At 50.7% G+C, this 23,562-nt stretch overlaps 1 long non-coding RNA gene across 3 annotated transcripts in view; it reads right to left on the reverse strand.

The window, feature by feature from the left end:
- Nucleotides 1–23,562, reverse strand: part of LOC311600811 — a 133,805-nt gene that overhangs the window by 55,197 nt on the left and 55,046 nt on the right. The window contains exon 1 of one of the 3 annotated variants that reach the window (XR_014780367.1): nt 3,590–3,663. The exons of the other annotated variants lie outside the window; for them this stretch is intronic. This is a non-coding gene — a long non-coding RNA (uncharacterized lncRNA). Of the gene's footprint in view, nt 1–3,589; nt 3,664–23,562 lie in introns of those variants that run through there. 3 annotated transcript variants of the gene reach the window in all.

Here is a 23,562-nt window from a genome sequence, read left to right on the forward strand (position 1 = left end):
CCGTACCAGTCCACAGTCTACCACTTGACTTTGACAGCCCATCTTACCACAATGGGAATCTTGGGATGTATGGAAAACGCAGTTACCAGGAGATGCTTTATATATTTGGCTTGGTAAATTCTTCCTACAATCTCTTCCGGCTTTTCTGGGTGTGATTTCCAAATCGGTACTAGCTAGCACGATGCCAGACACACAGTAGGCGTCCTTCTGCTGGTCCATGCTGCTGGGCCTGTTTCTTCCTCATTTTTTGTCTCCTGTCCCAAACTGAGATGGGCCTCCAAGTCCCCTCTGTCATTTGAGAGTATCAATATCCCTTCTTTTCGGCCCATGGGTTCAGCGTAGCCGTAAGTCAGTCAGTCAGTCTCCCTGGCCCCAGTTCTACCTCCTAAGTGTCCCAGCACCCAGAGCCAGAGCCCAAAAGAGAGTCTAGAACCACTGTGAAGCCCCCATGGTTTGCTAGAAGTTGGTTCCAAAGAGGTGTCTAGTCCCCCGCCTGAGTTTGGCCAGGGACCCAGCCAGTGAGTTGGGACACCCCTGCTGTGGCTGGCTGAAGTTTGTTGTCTAACCTGGTTGGGGGAGGGGGGAGGGGCTGGGAGAGAGCAGGGAGGGTGGCCTGGCAGGGCTCAGGGAGCGGGCACACCCTGGGTGAGGTCATGCCTGCCTCACACCTCTGGTATTCTGGCTGATCGCTATCTGCTCCGCCAATGCAGGCGGCAGAGATGCAGGCAAAGGAGGTTCTGATTCTACCTTCTACCTCCAGGCGGGGCTGCAGCTGAGCCCTGGCCTGCCTGTCTGCTGTTCCCACTGCCACCTCCACCCGCTTCTTACCTCCCTTCCAGATGGACAAACAGACAAAGAAGGCTGGCTGCCCTGTGGGAGAGATGCCCGCTTCTAACATACCACCCCTGCTAGATTGAACTCAGATCCAGAATTTGACATCCTGGGAAGGGGGAGAGAGCTTAGAGGGGGCAGAGCCCCAGAAAGCTTCCTCCTTGACAACACTTGTAAGTCACCTCCACCACCACCCTTGGCTCCTCTCTTCCACTTCAATCAAACTTTACTCACTCTGGTAAAAGACTACCACCAGCTGCAGAGAATGGAAATACAGATTCTCAAGACCCAGAATGCACCAGGCAAGCTGGCATATAGCTGCCTGGATTCCTGAGCCTCCAGGGACGGCTAAGTCCCAGGAAGATGTGTGGGGGCCCAGGCACACTGGTGAACTTGGGAGAGCCTGGCTCTTAGACTTGGGTTTCAAGGAACTAGGGAAGGGTCCTATCACCAGTCCTTTTCCTTAAGAGAAGGAAGTGGGGGAGTGAGCACCGTAGCCACCAGAGAGGATCCCAAATGCTGGTGCCTCTGTTTCCTGTTTTCTTAAATTGTCCCAGCTTTGGTCTGGCCCTAGAGCAGAGAAACCAAGACCCTAAGACACTGGAAAGGTAGGCTCTTGAAGAGAATCTGGTCTCTCCTTCTATTCTGCCCTCCTTAGACCATTAACACACACACACACACACACACACACACACACACACACTCACACACACACTCAGAGAGAGAGAGAGAGAGAGAGAGAGAGAGACCAGCAGAGACATAGGGACAGAAAGATCCACTTCCTCCTCCATCTGCCACAGCTGTGTCAATCATTTTTCCCACGTGGTCTCTGGACAGCAGGCGGCAGGAACAGCAGCGTCTGGGAACTCTCACTCATTAGAAAAGCAAGTAGACCTGCACCCGTGGAAGGTGAAAGGAGAGAACCAGCTCCACAGAAGTCGTCCCATTACCTCCACACATGCACACATCATGCATGCACACATATCATCATCATAATCACAATAATAGTAATAATAATAATAATAATAATAATAATAATAATAATAATAATAATCATCTCTTTCTTAAAGAAAAGGAAAGGCAAGTTCTTAGGCCCCTGCCCAGCAGCAGGCTGCTGCAGAATCTCCCAGGGGTCAGCAACTAGGCCCCCTCTATGCTCCAGCTGAGAGGCTGGAGGGGTCTCAACCTTGAGCCAATGCACAGGTCACCTGGGACCCTGGTCAAATGCAAACTAAAGTGTGCAAATTTGGAGTGTGATACGTGGGGTCCAGCCCAGGGGCCTGTTCTGTGGAAGCCCCTACGTGAAGCCAATCCAGGTAACCCTCAGACAAAACTTGGAAACAGCCGAGTTTAGTATGGTCTTGGTTCTCCACCCTGGCTGCCCTTTAGAATCGCCTAGGGAGCCTTTTAAAACCGCAGGGCCTGAGCCCTGGCTCCTGAGAGCCAGATTCCTCAATCTGAGGTGACACTGGAGCATAGGAAGATTCCACAATTTCCCCCAGATGACTCTGGCTCACAATGCCATCCTAAGCCAAGGGTGAGGCAGGGGCTTGCTTGGCACATACGCCCCACGTACCCCCCTCACCGTCTCGGATCTTCTTTATTTCGTCAGGCTTCCTTAGTCCCCCCCAACATCTGCTCACTGACATCTGCAATTTGACAGACAAAAGCCATGGACATACTGAGAGGTCCCCAGGCAGTAAGGCAGACACGCCCAACACAGGTGAACATGTGTGCATACAAGCACAGACACGAACAGACCCCCTTTGTAGATGTGCCCTGAACACTCCCCAGGGATAGAGATAGAGGAGCGCACGCAAGCAAACACATGACACACAGAAACAGACAGCTGCCTCAGAGGAGTCAAAGACGTCCTCTGGACGTTTCTAAGGGGGCTAATGCTGCATCCCATTGCACTGCACAGGGAAACCTATGGACTCAGTGGTGCCTTTCCCTGTCAACTTCGGTGTCCCTGGAGTCACAGGTCAGCCAGTTCTCCTCCCCTTCAGTACCACTGAGTTCTCCTGGCTAGGAACTAGCCTCCCTAGGGAGCATTGGTGTACTTGGCGTCAGTATCTTGGGGTGGGGGTGGGCGGAGGGAGGGATACAAATCAGGACACTCATGCCTGCCTTTTCTGAGCCTCTAGGTGTCTTCGATCCCTCAGCCCTTCGTGGTGTTGCTGTGTTGAGGCCTCCTTTGAGTTTAAAATCCTGCACCCCCATTTCGCATCCCAGAGCCCTCCACAGACAGGCCTGATTGATGACTCAGGGGGACTGTGGCTGCCGCAGGCCTATTTTATGATGTCATTAGGCAGCTTCGGCAGCGGGAAGGAATCCCTCCTGACATCATAAAGGACTTGATATTTCGCTAATGTTATCTTGGCGGCGTGTCGCCCTGACATTTTCTCTTCGCTGCACTCTCCCCCCACCCCCCAGGACCAGGAGTTGTCTAACTACAGCCTGGAAAAAAATGCAAAACAGACAAATGCACCCTCGGGGGACAGCGGGAGAAAGCTAATAGACCATGCCCGGCTCCCCATCCACAGAGGTGCTTTCAGTGGCAAGCATGATGCGCTTATCAAAGGAGACCCAGGCTGCCTTCCCTTCCTGCCTCGGTTCCCTGCTGTTCTGGCTCCATACCACGCCTCAGGGACTGGGTGTTCAGTATTGGGACTCTAGAGCTGGTTCCAGCATCCCAGCATCCTCTTAGCTTTTGCCCAGGCTGGGCTGGCATCAGTGGCACCAGCCACACTCCCACCTCGGTTTTGGACCAGTCAGTTATGAAGACAGTCCCAGGCAAGATCGAGGGCCATGAAACTTCCAGGAAAAAGATCTGCAGAAACAGAAGAAGAGTCCATCAAGACCTCACTCTGAAACTCTGAGCAGCCTGCAGCTGAGTGGCGTGGCCTATCATCCACCCAGGCTCGGAATGCTGCAACGCTGCCTCCGCCTTGCAGCTCACTGTGGTCAAAGGGCCAAGATCAGCTACTGTACTAAAAGGCAAAACAGAGGTGGCTTTGCCGAAAACTTCTTACACAAACAGGACAGGCAGAAACCAGTAGTAAGGGACCATTTTCAAACTCCCAGAGTGCCTTGGGTTGCTCAGGGCTGGTGGAAGGAGAAAGATCCTGTAACCCTGGGTGCCTCTTAGGTCACCTTCAGAGAAACCCAGGGAAGTCCTTTCCCACCCAGGCAAAAGCATCTGACCCCAGAAGCCAAGGCTTTCTCCCTCCTGGGGCACACCCCCACACCCCTCCCCGCAACACACACACACACACACACACACACACACACACACACACACACCCCTGCCCCTAAGACTCCTGGCTGTACCTCCTGAGTGCTGCGCATACAAGACTGTACCACCCACCCATTTTATACAGCGCTGAGACTCAGCACTCAAGGCTAGGCAAGCACTCTACCGGCAGGGCTACACCCCCAGCTCCTATAGACCTATGGGAGAGAAAGAACCTTGCTTATGCAGCCCAGGCTGGCTCTAAACTTCTTGTCCATCCTCCTGCCTAAGTTTCTAAGATTACAAGCGTTGTGCCACCACACCTGGCTTCAAACAGTGTTCTCATGATGTATCTGTTTCTATTTTCTGTGTATGAGTCTCTCGCCAGTATGTGTGAACGTATACCATGGGTATATGCCTGGTGCCTACAGAGGCTAAGACAGCATGGCAAATCCCCCAGATCTGGAGTTATGGATGGCTGTGAGCCACACCGAGGGTACTGGGACCCGAACCTAGGTCCTCTGAAAGAGCAGCAAGAGCTCTTAACTGCGGAGGCACCTCCCCAGGCCCCAAACAGCACTTTTAGGTACAATAAAAGAAGACACAGGACTACAAAGGAAACTCATAGTATTGAAAAGTGGTCCTAACCAGGGGCCCTCTGGTTCACACGGCCAGTTAGACTCCTTGCGTAGGCTGAGCACCCCAGTCTGCAGAGGCAAGGTAGCAACTCCAGTTCCTCCCCCTGCATGCTTGGAGACTGGGGTGGGGAAGTTCAGAGTCAGCCTCTGCCATAGGAAGGGTGTGTCCAGCCTGGGCTGCATGAAACCCTGCCACCACTATCCCACTTTTTTTTTTAATGCCCACACATTAAGATAACAATAATTATAATTAATAGCAATAATTAAGCTTCGTTCTAGAACCTAAAGTTATGCTTAGCCGTGAACAGGTTGCGTTTTAGGTCGGTATTGGTGACTCAGGTTGTAAAGAATCCCGCCTCCCCTTGGAAGAAACAACCTGAAAAGTGGAGGTGGGTGCCCTGAGGCCCCAGCTGCACAGCTTGTCTTTGTCCTGAAATGTCTGGGACCCCGCCCCCACTCCAGGTGCTGATGGCACACACACATCAGCGGCTCTCTGTGTGGCACTATTCTAAGTAGTGGGGAGACGGGCAAACACGGAGCAGCCCCAGTCCTGCTTCAGGAAGTGTTCCCTAGGTAGAGCACAAACAGCAGCCATGCCTGTTGCCGGAGGGGGGAGACCCCCTCCCCAGCAACCCAAGGGCTACCCATGCGGCCCTTCAGCCATGCTCTCCGAGAAGCTACCAACCCCCACCTTCCCAGTGCCTGGCTGACTTCCTACCTCAGTCTGAGTTCATTTCAGGTCTGGGTGACTTCTCCTGAGGGCAGGTCTGGCTGAGTGGGAGCCTCCAGGAAGGACCACCTGGGCCTTAAATGCACCTGCAAGAGCGAGGCAGGGAACTAAGAGAGTATACCGGGAATCCAGTCCTCTGCAAGAGCAGAAAGTGCTCTTAACCAGAACCACCTCTCCAGCCCCTCAGAGGGTATCTATCAATGAGAAATATTTTTATTTTTACTTACTGTACTCTTCTAACATTCAATCAATATCTTTTCTTTTACATTCTATTAAAGTTATTAGCAAAGGGCCAGGCATGGTAACCCATGCCTTTATTTCTAGCACTTGGAAGGCAGAGGCAAGAGGACCTCTATGAGTTCAAGGCCAGCCTGGTCTACATAGTGAGTTCTAGGTCAGCCATAAGCTGGGGTATCTCACTTCTTACCAAAACCATCTTTCATCATTTGTGCTCTGGGCTCTGTCAGGGGGGGGGCCAGGTCCTGAGCCAGGGAACTATGGGGCAAGCAAGGTGGCTCTGACCCAGGCCGTGCCTCAAAGGCTACCAAAAAAAAACATTCGAAAGGGTTAAAGAGATAGCTCAGCAGTTCAGAGCTCAGGCTGCTCTTCAAGGTCCTAGGTTCCCAACACCCACATGGCAGCTCACTACCATCTGTAACTCCAGTTTCTAGGGCATCCGGCACCCTCTTCTGGCCTTCACAGGCCCTGTATGACATGGTACCCAGTCATACATTGAGGCAAAACATCCATACACATACATAAAAGTAAAGTTGTTTTTTTTTTAAATATTAAGAAGGATTAAGACATTTACAGCCAGCCCACAAGAGAAGCCTATGAGAAAAGAGGGCTTTCCAGAGAACCATCAGGTATATGTCTGGAAATCCCACCCGAACAGCTGGCTCTTGGTCCCCACTAGGAAGAACAGAATCCCAGGAAAGGTGTGGAGACGATGGCAGAAAGCACCATGGATAAGAGGGCCAGCAGCAGAGCAGGGTTAAGGATGCTGTTAAGTCTAAGCCAGCCTATTAGCCACCCTCCACCAGCACCATGGGAAGGATGGCTGGGGCTACACCCCAGAGAAGGAGAGAAACTCAGGGCTTCTCAGCCTCAGTCACTATTTGGGGTGATTCTTAAAATACAGTGGAAAGCAGAGCATGCTGGCACATGCTCTGTAGCCCCTCCACCTGTGAGGTTTAGGCAAGGTAACTAAGAGTTCCAGGCCAATCTGAGCTACAGGGTAAGACAGTGTCTCAAATTAAGAAGGTGGAGGAGATGAGGAGATGTCTCAGTGGTTAAAAGGACCTGCTGCTCTTTCAGGGGACCCCAGTTCGGCTGTTAGCACCCAGGCTGAGCAGCTCACAACTACCTGTAACCCAGGCCTAGGGGATCCGATGCCCTCTAGTGGACTCTGTAGGCACCAGCACTCAGGCACACACACCACTGGCACACAAACACACACTCATCTACACATACTTTAAAAGGAGGGGCTGGAAAGAAGAGGCAAGGCAGGGAGGGAAATAATAAATACAATGAGGAAGGTGGTGGCTTCAATTTAATGCCCCAGAAGCCCATGTGGCTCGGGAGTGAGGTCCATGGGAGTGTGGCTTCAACGGAGGACTACACAGCAGCCCAAGGCCTAGTCTCTTCAAGAGAGCTGAGAGAATAGAGGGGAAAGAGGGAGAAAGTGGGACTGGGGTGATGAAAGAAGGAAGGATGGATAAGCACCAAGGCGCCAGCAGGACCTTCTCTGAGAGCCCCCAAGCCCTGGGAAACCACAGCAAGGCTTCTTTCTCTTGCATAGCAAGGGATCACGGGGCCCAGGGATGAGGATACACATAAGAGCCCGTTCAGCATCCAGGTGGACACATACACCAAGAAATGCACGCACAACAGAGGAGGAAATGGACCTGGGGAAGGACGGAGGTAGTGGAGAGGGACCGGGAGGAGAGGAAGGGAAACCGAGGCCAAGGCGTAATATATGAGGGAAGGATAGGAAAGTAAAATTTAAAAAGAAATGCGCCCACACATGAGCCAGAGGCAGACGCTCACTGACACGTACACAAGCACGGGCAGTTTTACAGATGTTTACAGCCAGAGGGGCTCGGGCACAGATGTGAGATAACACATGCACAGATGTGTGCCCACAGAAGGGCATGGTCTGTGTCCACAGATACTGGCAGGTGTCCCGTGCTTATGCTGCTGACACTTTTGCACAGACAGGAAGAGTGTAGAGACCACATTCATGGTTATATGCAGAAACCTAGACATGCATCCATGAACACAGCAGAGACCCTCACGCTAGTTTAGCTACACACGGGCGTGTGAGAATAAGTGTGGAGCTCAGAGGTAGAGTGAGTCCTTAGCTTGCACAAGACCCTGGGCCTCATCTCCCGTTCACCAAAGATAAGAAAAAACAGTCATGTAGGCTCACACCTCAAAACAGGGATGTACAACTATGTAACATATGTATTCCTGAACTGATATGAATACACACACACACACACACACACACACATACACACACACACACACAACTGTGGGAGAGCATACCCACACAGACATGTCCTCTGACATAACATGCACAGAACACATGCTCAAAAAGCTGGCACATCCCACCACCGCCTGCAATACACTGCTGCGCCATTTTCTGAAGTGTGGCCTGGCTTTCGCCATCCCTGAAGACACTCTCCTCAAGTCAGGTCATCCATCTCTCGGCTCACGCTTGCCAACTGCTAGCTTTGACAAACGCCCTAGTACTCAGCCGCCCACTAGCCCTGCATCTGCCCGTTGGCCCTGGCCCCGGGCCCCAGGCTGCAGGATGGCAATTGCCCCATTCTCCCTGCTGCCAATTCAACCAAATTTCACACCCAGCAGTGGAGTCCAGCCAGCGGGCTTGTTGTGGCCCGCTTGGTTCAACAACACGGGGGTGGCTCAGGGCAGCCAGTATCTTGTAGCAGGAGATAAAACAACCCCATCCAAGGGCCGGCCTGTCTGAGACGTCTCTGCTGCTGCCTCTCCAAGCCACCCACCATCTCCAGCCTCAGGCAGCCTCACCTCTGAAATGGGACAATGCGGATGCCCCCACTGACATGCTAAATTGACACATCCCCTCCCAGATGACAAAGAGCCTTGGCCTAACCATGCCATGTTTGCTCATTACAGCACGTCTCCTGGATCAGCTTTATGCCAGGAAGCTGTGCTCAGGGCCAAGTAACTCAATCAAGGCAGTCGACAGGCCCTTGCTCCAACTGTAGCTTTCATGGCCAATAAATATGTAGAGCCCGTAACCCGCCAGAGACCAAGGACTTGCCACTGCAGACATCACTAATCCATCCCCAATCTCTTAACCTTAGAATTCTTCTCGGTATAACCCTAGAAGTGGCCATTCATAATTGACCTCAAGTGGTGAAGGGGGTGTCGCGATCAGAGAAACTGAAATGCTATCTTCAATCCCGTTGCCATCCAAATCTTCTGCAGCCGCATGACTCAGGAGTGGGGGGTGAGAAGGTGAGAAACATGGCAGTCACTGTCATCACCTCATTCACAGAGGAAGAAACTAAGGGGAGACTGAGAGCCAAGAAGAGAGCAGGGCTTTTTGAAGATAAAGCCCCACCAGGACCACCACCCAGTTAGGGCCATACTGAGTAGCTGGGAGTCCGGTGGTGAAGAGAGCCGACTCCTCCCAACTGCAAGGGACACAGCCTTCTACTAATTGGTTCAAGTGCTTCTTTTGACCCTAATTAGTTATTTGTCGTGTCTCTATTTGCATACCAGAAAAGAGGCAAATTTGCATATTTGTAAATGAGACTGGGCCTAGATGTGGGTTCTGGAAGAGCCTGGCAGTTGCTGGCAGGCTGAGAGGCAGCTGGCTCTTGCCACTAAGGCACGGGCCTCATGGGAAGAAGAGACCCGGAAGACAGCTCTTTGGCTACAGGCTGAAAGGTGCTCTCAAGCAGGGTCAGACAGGACAGCCTCCCTCCATCCCCACCCACCGCTGGGGCTGAGTCGAGTGGTTTTGGTGGGCAGCAGTGAGGACGGGTGAGCCTAATGCTGCTATTTTGATTAGATGAAAGAAGGAGGGGGGGGGAATATAAAGTGATTTCAGGATGCTCTGTGCTGGAAAACCTTCTGTTCGCATCGTTGGATGTGAACCTGTATCACTTAAGGGGGGAGGGGAGATGGAGGAGAGGTCTTCCTCCTCCTCTTCCTCCTCCTCCTCCTCCTCTTCCTCCTCTCGATCCCCAGAGAGGAAAAAGATCAGGAGAGGTCAGAAAGCATACCCTGACAGCCTCTCCTCACCCTTCTCCTTCTGCCTCGCTCTCTCCTGGACTCTTACTTTGACACCTACAGTTGGTCCATTTACACACACAGACGCGTGCACACACACCCCGCCAGGAGGACTGACACACTCAACTCCTCCAGACCCACGGAGGTACACACGCAACTTAACTGGAGAGGCACATTCGCACATGCAAACATTCCCAGGCTTTCCTCAACACACACATTCACGCCCTTACACATACAGACACACACGCAAACACTTGAACATAGATGTAGGCAGACAGACTCACTTAAGCTGTGCATAAATATTTACACACAAGACATACTCATGCGAGCACATCCTTGCTAGGACCAAATTTCTTGGAAATTTCTGGAGATTCTGATCCCTCTGCTGGGGTGACTAGTGCCTCTTTGGGGAAGAGACAAAAGAGACTAGGGAACTACCCCTAAAAACTATTGTTTCTTTCCGGTTTTTAGTGTTTTGTTTTGTTTTGTTTTTCAAGACAGGGTCTCAAGATTTCACGTAGCCAGGATGATCCTAAACTCAGGACATAGCTGAGGATGACCTTGAATTCCTGCCTCCACTTCCCACTTGCTGGCATTACAGGCATGTACCACTGCATCTAGTAGATGGAAAAGTTATCAGTGTTTCCCCCCCAGGACCCCAAATCCAGATCGGTTCTTCCTAAGGAAGCCAATGACCAGTAAAAACCCCATGTCCTCAGTGATTTGACCTCAAGCCTGGAGCAGAAAAGGGAGCAGGCAGGAATGGGTGTGAGCAAAGCTGTGACAGACTGACGGTGCCTGGCCCAAGCATCATGGACGTGTGATTTCCAAGTCAACCTCAGAGACCACTATGACCTAAAGTGATGTGAGCTGCTGACTCTTCAAGCACAGGGACACAGAGAGCCTCAGCTGAAAGGACGGACCCCCACAAAGCAGCTGAGAACTAGGTGGTAGACTCCCGGGTCCTGGAGAAGATACAGGGTCAGGACCCAGAGCCTCCGTCCTCGCTCCCCAGCACCTCCTCTTCAAAGCCTGTATCTCTAAGGCAAGCTAAAGAGCTCTGTATTTGTAAATTAAATATAGCCGCACTTCGGCTTTCCAAAGAGCTGGGAAGGAGAGAAGGAGAAAGAAAGGGAGAGAGGAAGGGAAGAAGAGCTGCCGCCCTCAGCAAAGTCTGGCTGGTACAGATTGCCTGAGTCATGAATATTCATCTGGCGAATGGGGGGGAACGGGAGTTTGCATAACGCTCCACCCACCCAACTGAAAGAAATGTCACCGCCTTTGCCAATAAAGTGCCAAAGGAAGCTGGTAGAGGCTGCCAGCCAGACGGTGCCAAACTGCTGACTTCCACTCCCAGCCGTGGAGAACGCACATTGTTTCCGGCCTGAGGAGCGCCACTCGGGGCTGAGGAATGGAGCCGGCTCCTGGGAAAGAACCAGGAAGCAAAGTTGAAAGTGGCACAAGCCACCCACAGGAAGCCTGATGGGAAGAGAGACCCCAGGACACCTATCCTGGCCACCACCAAGGACCCTGGTGGCCCAACAGCTCAGCCTCTGCTGACAGCACCTGGCTACGGAGTGCCTTAGAGAAAGTTCAAAAAGGGTCTCTTGAGTCTTTAAAGGCCAAAAGGCAAAGAGATAGGCCAGGTGTCATTTGGGGACCTGGAAATCCACAGGGAGCTTACCCACTTTCTGCAAAGGGTTATATTCCAACTGTCAGGAACTTGTTTTTCTCCGGGTTCATAGTCGTTTCCAGGGAACAGTGACTCTGTCTCTTATTTTGAGATGTCTTTCCTCACCCCCTGTCCTCTACACATTCCGGTCCTGAAAGGTACTTGGTCCCTAGGCTCTGTGCTTGCCTGGCCAGCTGGGGGCTTACAGTCCGGGAGAGGACTCATATAACCATCCGGAAGCCATCTGAATGCAGTTGCTACTTCCATCCAGCCTACGCTTCCTCCTGCACCAGACCAGAATCTTTACAGATTCTCTGAAGGATGCTGGTCAAGTCCCCTGGGGCGAGAGCCTCCATTTCAGCCTGGCAGTTCAGTGTGGACCCACTGGGATCAAAGCCAGCCTCCTGCCCCCGAGACTCCTACTCTAGAAGGCCAGCAGAAAAAAAACGCCCTTGTGCAGGGCAGCCATCTGAGTGACACCTATGGGGTGACACTGCAAACACGCTGCCCACTTGCTTGTCTGGCACAGCTGGCTCACGTCAGTTATTACCTGAATGAACAGGAAAACGAGAGCTGAAGAGGGGACCGTCTCTTGCTCATGAGTACAGAAAAGCTATTAGGACTGTGGGCGTCGCCAGCTGCTGCTCCTGCGATGTGGAGTTTGGGGCCGGATGAGGAAATACACATGTCCACACCTTCACAAACTGCTCACTTTGCAGCATCTAAGGACTCTTGGAGTGGAACACGGAACAACAACACAAGCCAAGATGGGAGGCTGCAGAATCTGAGGGAAGAATCTGGTTTCTGAGAAACCAGAAAGACCCCCTACTAGGGCTCACAGGACCCCTGAGGCCTGTGCTATAACATGCGCCCAGGGATCGGCTCCCTTAGCTTCAGTTGAAATTGGCCTCCACTAGAGCTTGGATCCCTTGCTGCTTCTGCCACAGTAGGGTGCAGAGTCCTTCAAGAAACTGACCTAGAATCTGCCTCTTTGTCATGTCCCACCCCCCCACATTTGAAAGTATTGACCCCAAAACAGCCCCAGATGATGTCACCTTCTTTAGCCCATTAATCCTACTAGAGACACACTGTTAAACTCAAAGTTTCCTGCAAATAAATTTGGGGAGAATTCTAAGATCCATGCTGAAGAAAGGCTCTTTCTTCCCTGCAGGACTCCTCAGAGCCTTCACCATTCACGTGTGCCAGCCCGTGAGTGTGACAGTTCACAGACACAGAATCCTTTCCAGTGGAACACCCCCCAAGGAACTAATATTCATAGGGGTGATTTTCAGGGAAGCGTTTCTGCAGATTAAAAGATATCTAATCCCTCAGCCTACGCTCCTCCAAGTGTTTTTCTTTTCCTAAATGGGCCTCTCTCCAGCCTGCCCCTTCCCTGGGGGTGACTTCTGCCTGTGTGCACGCATTTCCTCTAGCTCTGGTTACTGAGGATCCAGAGCAACCTCCAACCCGTCCCCCCAAGGCCCCTATGTTCCCATGGACGCAATCGGCATGCTGTCTTTGACACCATCACAGAGCTTTCTCCTTGAAAGTCTTTCCAGCCAAACATGAGTAAGCAAGCCTCGGTGTCTTCTTCTGCTCCCAAGCCCTGCAGCTAGGACTCACAAACAGACCCCTCATGCTCAGTGTTGCAAACAATAGAGTCCCTAATTGCCTTCCCTGGATACTCAGGTGGGGGACACTGTGGGCACTTTTAATGTCTGTGCACTGACTGCTATGTTAGCTACAGGTCAGGATTTTTCATGATGTGACCCAGTGTGGCAGAGGCTTCTATTATCCCATCAGCTCAGACTCCTGAGCTCATCCTAGAAGCTCCACTTATCCTGAGATTCTGGCTAGGCATTTCTTGAGACTGAGCTTGTGGTCCAGGGCCACAGGGATGGAGAGCTGGCTCCACCACCAGCTCTCCGTGCTCATGCATCACTTCTTCCATGCCTTCCTTTGTAGCATCCTGCAAGCCCTGTACCCCAGCCCAGGAGCAGGTTCACTTTCCCACCAGCTCCCATCCACTGGTATTGTCTCCCTGGACTGGCTCGTGAAAGAAAGACAAGGCTTCTTCCAGGCTGGGCAGAATGACTCGTGATGTCTGCCAACGTCGACAAAGGGACATGTGCCTGTTACTGACATCCTAAATCAGAGCTTCATCCTTCTCCCTCCAGTCTGCTATCCTGTAACTGGAATCCTCCCTCCTGCATGTGACAATGGCCAGACAGCCCACTCCTCCATCAAAACCACCCCTCCAAGGTCACCTACAGTCTCCTGTCTGTCAAGTCCTGTGCTCTTTCCTCACCTCCATGCCTTGGCATGATTACACATGGCCGACTTTAAGAAATGTAGTCTGTGGCTCCGGGGCCTCACATCCCCTTGCTTCTACCATCTTGTCACCATGGCCCTCACCTGTTCCCACCCATACTTTCCTTCCCCAGCTCCAGAGCACACTTTGTCCTTGGAGCGAGCCCCCGTGGGAGGCAGCAACTGACTACCAGCCACTACCACCATCCCGTGGACTGGTGCCTCCTCTTTCTGCCATCATGAACTCTCTTGGGCTCGCCACCCACACACAGACCTTCAGGCTTTGCGCTTTGCGTGTCGTGCCTTTATCCACACTTACGGAACCGCCAAGTGCTCGGTCCTCCTGGTTAATTACTTACGCTCCTTCCCAAGTGCAAAGAGTTTCTCGTTTGTCCTGGTTGAAAACCATGATTCATCTTTGTTATAAAGCTCAAATCAGACCAATGCTCAAAAGTATGAAAAAGAAAGTAAAAAATCCCATCACCCAGATATAACTCCTAGCATTCTGGTGAACAGGCTTGCAGACATCTCTCTCTGCATATATACACACACATGGAGCGCCATGTATATCATTTTATAGCTAAGGAGTTGTATTATACATACTGTTCTCGCTGACACCTGCTTTTCCCGCTCAACAATATGTCATAGACATCTTTCTATGTCAATAAATAGAGCTTTACAAAATTATTCTAATTACTCCATAGTACTCCATTGTACGCGTGCGTCGTCTTTATGTCCCTGGGTCTCTGCGGAGGATCACGTAGGATGTTGTCAAGGTTTTCCTCTCGTCAACAACGTCGGGATAAACATCCTCGTACATATCTCCTTGCTCATTTTAGTACGTTTTAGCTCCTTAGACTAAAACACTGGTGAAGGAGACTGCTGCAGCGGAGGAGACAGGAGCTCTAATCCCACTACGCTGCCCTTCACGAAGGCTTCCTGATTGTCTAGTCTGTAGCCATGGGCCACATGCAGACCCGGATGGCTCTAAAAGAGGCCCAAACCAAAAGCATAACCTTTCTTCAAACGTCATGAGTTTTGTTTTGGTTTGTGTGGGGGTTGTTTTGTTGTTGTTGTTGTTGTTGTTGTTTAAACTGGACTGCACAGTCCTTGAGCATGAACTTTGTAAATGACAACATCATGTTGCAATGTCAAGAAGCCAGCCTCCCCTGGCCCCACACCACTACCTGTGGCAGACACAGCTAGCACCTATCTGCCCACTCTCTCGCCAGCCTGGGTCTTATCGGCCTTCAGAAATGCACACAAGGCACTGCTGAAGTAATGAGTGAACATAAAAAAGCTTGGCGTCTTTTCCTTTGTCTTTGGTTATTTTCTTCTTCTTTTTTTTTTAAGCTTAATTTTTTTAAAATGTATTATGTCTACAGTATTCTGCCTGCATGTACACCTGAATGCCAGAAGAGAATATTAGATCACATTATAGATGGTTGTAAGCCACCATATGGTTGCTAGGAACTGAACTCGGGACCTCTGAAGAGCAGTCAGTGCTCTTAACCTCTGAGCCATCTCTCCAGCCCGCTTATTTTCTTTCTAAATTACCTATTGATGTCCTTTGCCCATGTTGCTGATGAAATATTTGTCTTTTTCTTAATAGTCTGTAAGTGCTCTTTGAACATTAAAGACAAAATTAAATCTTCTATTATTTATCCTTTCTGTTGTTTCCTCTTTATTAAGAGTGGGGGCAGGGAGGCTAGAGAGATGGCTCAGAGGTTAGGAACACGGGAAGTCCTGAGTTCAACTCCCAGCAGCCACATGGTGGCTCACAACCATCTATACTGAGATCTGGTGCCCTCTTCTGTCATGCAGGCAGAATGTTGTATACGTAATAAATAAATCTTTTTTTTTAACAAAGTGTGTGTGTGGGGGGGTGTATGTGTGTGTGTGTCTGTGTGTGTGTGTCTACCTCATTATGTTTGGGCACCCGCAGAAGTCAGAAGAGGTGTTGGATCCCCGGGGCAGAGTTACAGGTAGTGGTGGGAAGTGAACTCATATTCTCTGGGGGTGGGGAGGACCAAAAAACCAAATTCACTGAGCCATTCTCTCTAACCTCCACCCCACCCACCCCACCCCCACCCCCACCTTCTTTGGAGGCTGGCCTCAAACCCACTGTGTAGCTGACAATGACCTTGTAATTCTGCTGCTGCTGTTGTTACTGTTGCCGCTGCAGCCGCTGCAGCTGCTGTTTTTTAACATTATCTTACTATACAGCCCAGACTGGCCTGAAACTAACAGACATTCTCCTGCCTCTGCTTCCCAAGTGCTAGGATTAGAGGTGTGCATCACCATACATAATCCTTAAGAGTATTTTCTTGTTGCTGCTGTTGTTTATGTACTTACAGCCTTAATTCTCACAGGCAAGTTTGTTTTAATTTTTTTTTACATTTATTTATGTGCCTGCACATACATATAGAGGTCAGAGGACAACTTGTGGGAATCCATTCCCTCCTTCTACCATGGTGGTCCCAGGAACTGAACTTGGGACATCAGGCTTAGCACCAGGTGTCTTTACCCACCGAATCATATTTACTAGCACAAAAATTTTTATGACTTCTGGGTATCATGGCATGCTTAGAAGGATGTGCCCCACCTTAGGATGAACAAAATATTCATTCACTTATCACCATGGTCCCCACAGCCTGACTTCACTACACTAAGCTGAAAACCCTGTTTATGTTGTAATAGCTGGCCCATTTTTCAAGCTCAATGAAATCTATAAAATCATCCATATACCTCCAATTCAACTGAAATGCCACTTTATCACATCAGAAAAATCCCCTTAAATATTTGGATCCATTTCTGAACTTTTCATTCTGTCCCAATGTTAGGACGAAGCTATTCTTAACATGAGAGTTTTAATGCGTGTCCTTTATAAAGCATACTAATATCTGATAAATATTCTTTTTTTTTTTCATCTTTGGAATTTTCTGACTTCTCTCATTTTTTACTCTCTTTCTCTTAGCTTTAATATTATTGTGGCAAATCCAAAACAGTTTTTTTTTCTAGAGCTCTTGGTTATCTTAATTTTATACATTCATATAGGAGGATCTGGAACCACTGTGGCAGTCTCAAAGGTTCCCAAGGCAGCAAAGAGTCTGCCATATCCACTCATCTCTGCTCTCCAAAAGTTTCTAGTTTTCTTCATGTGATGCCCCAGTGCTGCTGAAGCTCATCTCTAAGTATTCTGTGGTTTGGGTTCCTTCACACTGTGGAAGAGGCCTTTTCATCTAGACAGTCACTTTACAAATGGTGACACACTGCCAGCACTCAGGAGGCAGAGGCAGGCGGATCTCTTCACGTTGGAGGCCACGTAGCTAGTTTCGGGTCAGGCCAGCCATGATTACACAGCGAGACCCTGTGTTTTTGGTTTGATGAAAAAGGAGGAGGTGAAAGAAGAGAGGGAGAAAGAAAGGAAGGGAGGGAGGGACAGAGGGAGGGAGGAAGGGAGGAAGGAAGGAAGGAAAAATGGCCTATTAAGCTTTGGGGTTTTTGTTGTTGAAGAGTCTCTCTACATAGCACTGGCTGTACTGGAACTCAATAAGTAGGCCAGGCTGACCTTGAACCCACAGAGATGCTCTTGCCTTTGCCTCCTGAGTGCTGGGATTTAAAGACATGTGCCACCATATGAGGACATTTTACTAAACTCTTTTTTTTTTCCTCCCAGCTGTTTTTCTCTGGAAATTCTCTTGGACTTTCCAGACAAATCATCTCACCTCACCTCTGAGATCATCTGTGACCTGCCCAGTGTCTACACGTTCTATTCAATATTCGTGTCTGCTTGCAATGTCTGCCACTTCAGGAAAAATGTGTTCTAAGATATTGATAGGAGTGAGGTGTTCCTCAGTGGGCAGGCCATGCACTTAGCAGGCATGAGGTCTTGAGTCAGTTCTCAGCATCAAAAATAGATTAGATACATAGATGATATATATATATATATATACATACATACATACATACATGATAGATAGGTGGGAAGATGAATAGGTGGATGAATAGATGACAGATAATAGATAGATTGGATGACAGATGATAGATGGATGGATGGATGGATGGATAGAAAGATAGATAGATAGATAGATAGATAGATAGACAGACAGATAGATGACAGGTGATAGACAAAAGCTACCCTAGTATGGTTTCTGACTGATAAGCACATATCTAAGGTTTGGCCCAATGTCCTTTGTCACCTCTACCTTCAGCTAACCTACAGTAAAGTATCACATGCGCTATCAGAAACATGATAAATAAGGCAGAGATTGAAATCGTGCGGCCTGAGTTCAAGACCCGATTCTGTCATTTCCTAATCCTATGGTCTAGTCAAGTCACACAAGATCTTTGAAACTCAAACTAAAACGGGGGTGGAGCAGGCCCAGGCTCTTTTAAGGAACAAATGCGACGGCGCACATAGATTTATTGCTGATGAACTCTGCACACTATTAGTAAATGATAAGGGTCAAGCCTCCCTTCCTCACCCTGCTCTCCAAGCCAGCCTTTAAGCTGACCTTCCCAAGCCTGGGTCTGTTCTCACACTCTGCTTCCCTGCTTGGCCCTTGTACTCAGCTACAGATCATCCCCTGCCCCTGCCCCTGCCCCTCCCCTGCCCCTGCCCCCCCCACCCCCTGCACCCCCAATACTTTAATTACCCTAGGTTCCCTGTTTTTGTTGTTGTTGTTGTTTGTTTGTTTTTCGAGACAAGGTTTCTCTGTATTATCTTGGCTGTCCTAGACTCACTTTGTAGACCAGGCTGGCCTCGAACCCACAGCGATCCTGATTGCAGGGGATTAAAGGCGTGTGCCACCATGCCCGGCTCCTAGGTTCCTTCTTAACCCTACCCTGGGGCCTCTCTTTAATCAGCCCCACCCTTCCTTCCAGTCTTGTCCAGCATCCACTGCCACCTCTATCCTAGCACAAACCCCTACCACCCTTTAACTCTGATGCTAGCGCTCTCACTAATTGCTACTTTATACTGCACAGGCTCTCGCCTCCCCCACTCAGACCCCTCCATTAGCCTATGTCTGATTTATGTGGCAAATGGTAAAAAAGAAAGAAAGAAAGAAAGAAAGAAAGAAAGAAAGAAAGAAAGAAAAGAAAACCTAAATCAGAATCAATAAAACAGATTTACTAGCTCAGTTGCCAAGTGCTCTGGATAGAAGGGCTCTCAGGCACAGTTCGATCAGGGAGGAGTCTATTTCTCTGTGATTTTTTTTTTCTTCCAGATTCTTCCTCCATGTGACCCTCGGGACACTGTTTCTGTTAACAGTTGTCTGCCAGGAATGAGCGCCTCTCTTTCAAACCCAGACAGAGGGGGAGCGGCTGCTCTTCAGCCTTTAGCGAACACTTTGGCTTTCTGTCTTAGGAGGCCGCCATCGCGTCTGAACAAGGCACTGCCCCTGCCTGAGGTGGGAAACAATAGAGGATTTCCCTTGATTGGCTAAACTGGGAGAGGGAGGGCGTTCCCGCACCCCCACAGGCTGTCCCTCCCTCACCTCGCTGGGAGTTAGGCTTCCTTTAGCCTAACCTCTGACATCTCCGTGTCCTTCTCTTCAGCTCCCAAGACTCTTGCTCTCTACTCACCACCTCCGTGGATAATTTATTGAAATAATCATTTGTCCCATCTCCCCAGTCACAGAACTGACGGAGGTCTGCACAGTAATTCACACAAGCTGGCCCTTTCGGCCCTTCCCCACAATCCTGTGCGACTCAAGAGCCGCTCAATGAGTTGCCCCACGTCACGCGGGGAGAAGTGCCCTTCCCGGCCCTTCCCCCTGGCACCTCCTCCCTTTTCCTAGTTCACCTCAATTTCTAGAGCGTCTAGTCTTCCTGCAGAAAAAAAAAAAATACAGAGAAAGTTTTCTTGCCAGACAGCAGTTTTGAAGATTTGTGTGACAAGGCCGGGTAAAATTCAAATGACTCTGGCTGATTTAATCTGCTTGGGGCTGGAGTGGTAAATCAGGGCAACCCAGGCTGCCGAAGCCGCCCCAGAAACGCACCGGGAGCTTATCAGGCAATCTGCAGGTGAGGCCCTACAAGTAGGCTCTTCAGCCCGGGGAGTTCCCCTCCACTGCATGTCAGTACATTCGGAGGGTCCCAAGGCCCTCGGCGCTATGACCTACTTGTTCTGCCAAAAGCCTTCCCTCCCAGGCTGAAGCCCCCCCTCCCAAGGCCAGAGTTGGGTCTCCAGTCAGAGGGACAAAGGGCAGCCTGGCTCGAGCTTTCTACTGAAACTGTAGCTCCATGTCAGGCACTCACGCCCCCATGACCTCATTCCATCTTCATAATAACTTAATGAGGGAGGCTGGCCAGCCATCCCCGGCGTGCAGGTGACTTTAACTGAGGAGCAGAGCTATTAAATACCTTGGGGGGGGGGGGCGGGGGTCGTTACACATCTAGGAAGAGGAGGCAGAGCTACCAACTTAGACTCTCAAGACTCCTCCTAAACCCTCCTCTCCTTGGCCCCACCCACCTCACCAGGGAGGAAGGGCTCAGGGTCTGAGAGCTGAGGCGGCTAGCAGCAGGAGGCTGAGGGGAGGCTGGTACTCTGAGCAAATGAAGTAGTAGGTTTCCCTAACAAAAGAGGTGTCAAAGGAGACGGCAGTTTCACTTATTAAATACCAATTGTACGCAGTGCATTCTGTGTCCGTGGTACCCAGCACCCATCCTACCACATTCTGTAGACGGTAAACATTTATCACAGGCTTCTACAAATCTACCAATCAACTCTTGGGGAGGAAGGGGGAAAAAAAAAGCTCTGATTTGGAGCAGCTACCACTTGCCGGGTGCAAATACTGCAGTGATGGTCAGTTCAAGCCACCACACAGGATGCTCTAGGACAGAGTTAGGAAGGAAGCCCTCACTCAGTTCGACAAGCCACGGCACCCGTCACCAGCAAACTGCAGCCTGCAATCGAGGACACAAAATGTCACTGCAGTCAAATCTGTCTCCACAGTCTCCTCCTCACAGGCAGTCAAATCCGTCTCCCCAGTCTCCTCACAGGCAACTCCCCTACTCAGCAGGTGCCCTGAGACACAGATGAGACCTTAGTCAGAGCTCCTGATGTCATCTCTAGAGGGTGAACTCCTCAAAATTCAAACTGTTCCAGGGCGGAAGGCAGAAGAACTCACTTGACTGCCCCTGACCCAGGTGGAAAAACTCAGAGAGGAGCACCCAGCCATATCTAACCACAGTGAGAGCCCCTGTGGAGCAGCAGGAGGACAAGTCGGTGATGTTACCAAGTCAAATTCCCTCTCCCCACCTCACCTCCCAGCCCCCCTGCCTCTCCACACCTTGTCTGTAATCAACGTGAGTGTCCCATTTATTTCACAGCCTCCTCCTTGCAAGCAGGTACTGTCATCCCATGTCCCCCACGCCCAAATCTTCTGGCACTGGTGCCACTAGCCTTTGCGACCCTTCCCCTGGCCTGCCAACCCATCACCACAGTGAGTATGCCACTGCCACCCTTCAGTGGGAGGCCAGGAGCCAGAGGAGGGAATCAAAGCCCCACGTGCACATAGACCGGCCTCTTCTCCACGTCATGCTGCCCTTTATTACTCAGCAACCCTGGTCTCTTCAAATGCCTGTGTCTCACCTCCATCTGTGCCACTGGACACACTCAGGCCTGCCCAGGTAGCTCTCTCTCCTGAGTCCCTTCCCTTTGCCTCAGTGGCTCTATTCAGTAAGATAACACAGAGTTCCGGTAGGCAGTACTGGAAGAAATGCCGATTCCTGATCCTGATGCCAATGCATGGTAGTCAGTCCCTCTGACTCTCTTTATGAGACTCTGCAAGGGTTCTTTGGGCTCCAAGACCCAACTCTAGCTTCCCCCACCCCCCACCCCCCAGAACAAGGTTTCTCTGTGTAGCACTGGCTGTCCTGGACTCACTTTGTAGACCAGACTGGCCTCAAACTCACAGGGATCTGCCTGCTTCTGCCTCCCAAGTGCTGGGATTAAAGGCGTGCGCCACCACCGCCTGGTTCCAACTCTAGCATTTTGAAGGTAGAAAATCTGAGGCCCAAAAAGGGAAAGGAATTTTCCCAAAAATCACACAATAGGCCAAAATGGTAGAGCCCGGATGAGAATCACACGTCTGCCTCCCAGTGCAGGGCGTCTCTCCTTCCCCAATTTACTTGTTTATTTATTTAGTCTTACAATCTCCAAGCTGAGCCTCCCACACCAACACACATACACACACCCACAACCATCCCCACCTGTTCTGACTTAGCTCCTCCTACCGGAGTCGGACCCACCCCTTCCTACTGCTGTTCTTCCGCAGCGACACTCTGCCCTGGACTCCATTCATTTTCCACAGCCCTCCCCTTCCAGGAAGCCTACTTTGGCTATCAAGCCACACCCATGCACCCACACCCCACAGACATGCCACCCTTCCCCAGGATACCCCTGTCTGTCCCGAGTGCCACAGCCAGGACTTGGCACACTCATCACACAGCCGCAGTCCTTCCTTCAGTCTTTTGTTTGTTGTTGTTTTGAGACAGGGTCTCTCTGTGTAGCCTTGGCTGTCCTGGACTCACTTTGTAGACCAGGGCTGGCCTCGAACTCACAGCGATCCGCCTGCCTCTGTCTCCCCAGGGCTCGGATTAAAGGTGTGTGCCACCACCGCCTGGCTGCTTCCTTCAGTCTTACAGGCAGGATGCTCACTCCTCAGGGACAGCGGGTGTCTCTTCATCAGCCCTCTTCCCTTTCTCCTCGCACTTCTATTCTCCATCTGGAAACACAACCTTCTGGGTCACAACATACAGGCGAAACAGCTCAGCAGAGGAGGTCAGAGAGGTTCATATTCCAGTCCTGGGTATCCTCTGTGCATCTGCTGGGCCTGACTCTGCAGCAGGACCTCGACTGTCCCAGTCTGTGTAATGGGCCCTTCCCACCTGCATCCTTACACTGCAAGCCTGGCACTCAGTTGGCTCCCAACAAAGGCAACCTGTTCTTCCCAATGCTTTCACAGCGACCCCACCCCCACCCGTCTCCAAGACCCTTGAGGAAGTAAGCAGTGGGGGGGGAGGGGCAGCCATGGGCTCTCTTTCTCTGCCCTCCCTCAACCGGCAAGAAGAGGCCTGTGTGCATTTCCAAACCACTTCCCCGCCCCCAGCAATCTGCTTTAACCTTCTTATCACAAATGCCTTGTTTATTTCAATATCATCCGTTTTACTTTTCCGTTCTTTTAAAAAAAAAAAAAAGGAGGGGGGAGAGAGAAAGAAAAAGAAAAAAAAATCACAAAAACAGATTTAAGAGGAAAAAGAAGGCTTTAATGAGTAAAACTGTCTGCAGCCCTGTTTCTTTCTCAGGAAAAAGTGGCTGTGATCCTGGCAGAGACAGGGAGGCTCAACAGCTTCCCTACAGGGCAGCTGCCAGGAGAAGTGCATTTTGGAGTGGAGCAGAGCCTCCAAATTCAACAGCACGTCTCTCCGCCAGGCGCTTCCTGTGCCCAATTCAGCTTGGCAGGTGACAGCAGCTCTAGCAGAGATGCAGCCCCAGCAGGAGCAAGGCTTAGCTCCCGGCTGCCACCCGGCTCCAGCAGAGCAAAGAGCAGAGGCGGGCCAGGCCAACACTGACCACACAACACCAAGGCTCTGGAAAAGAAGGGGACAGGCGGCTGGGAAAGAAGGCGGGCACCCCTGGACAACAACACCTCCGAGAACAGTCCCCTCTCCAGGCATTTTCCTTCCCCTTGAGGGAAGATAGCTGAGTGACTGTAAAAACCAATCCCAAGACTCACTGCTCACACCAAAACTCTGAATATTTCTTATCCTTTTCCCCCCTGGGGGTGGAGGTGGGGGTGGGGGGCACGGCAGAAGACTCAGAGGCAAAGGCATTTTGCTGCCGTTGCAA

Source organism: Acomys minous (genome assembly GCF_964271855.1).
Source record: "Acomys minous genome assembly, chromosome: 6".
Classification (NCBI taxonomy): Eukaryota; Metazoa; Chordata; class Mammalia; order Rodentia; family Muridae; genus Acomys; species Acomys minous.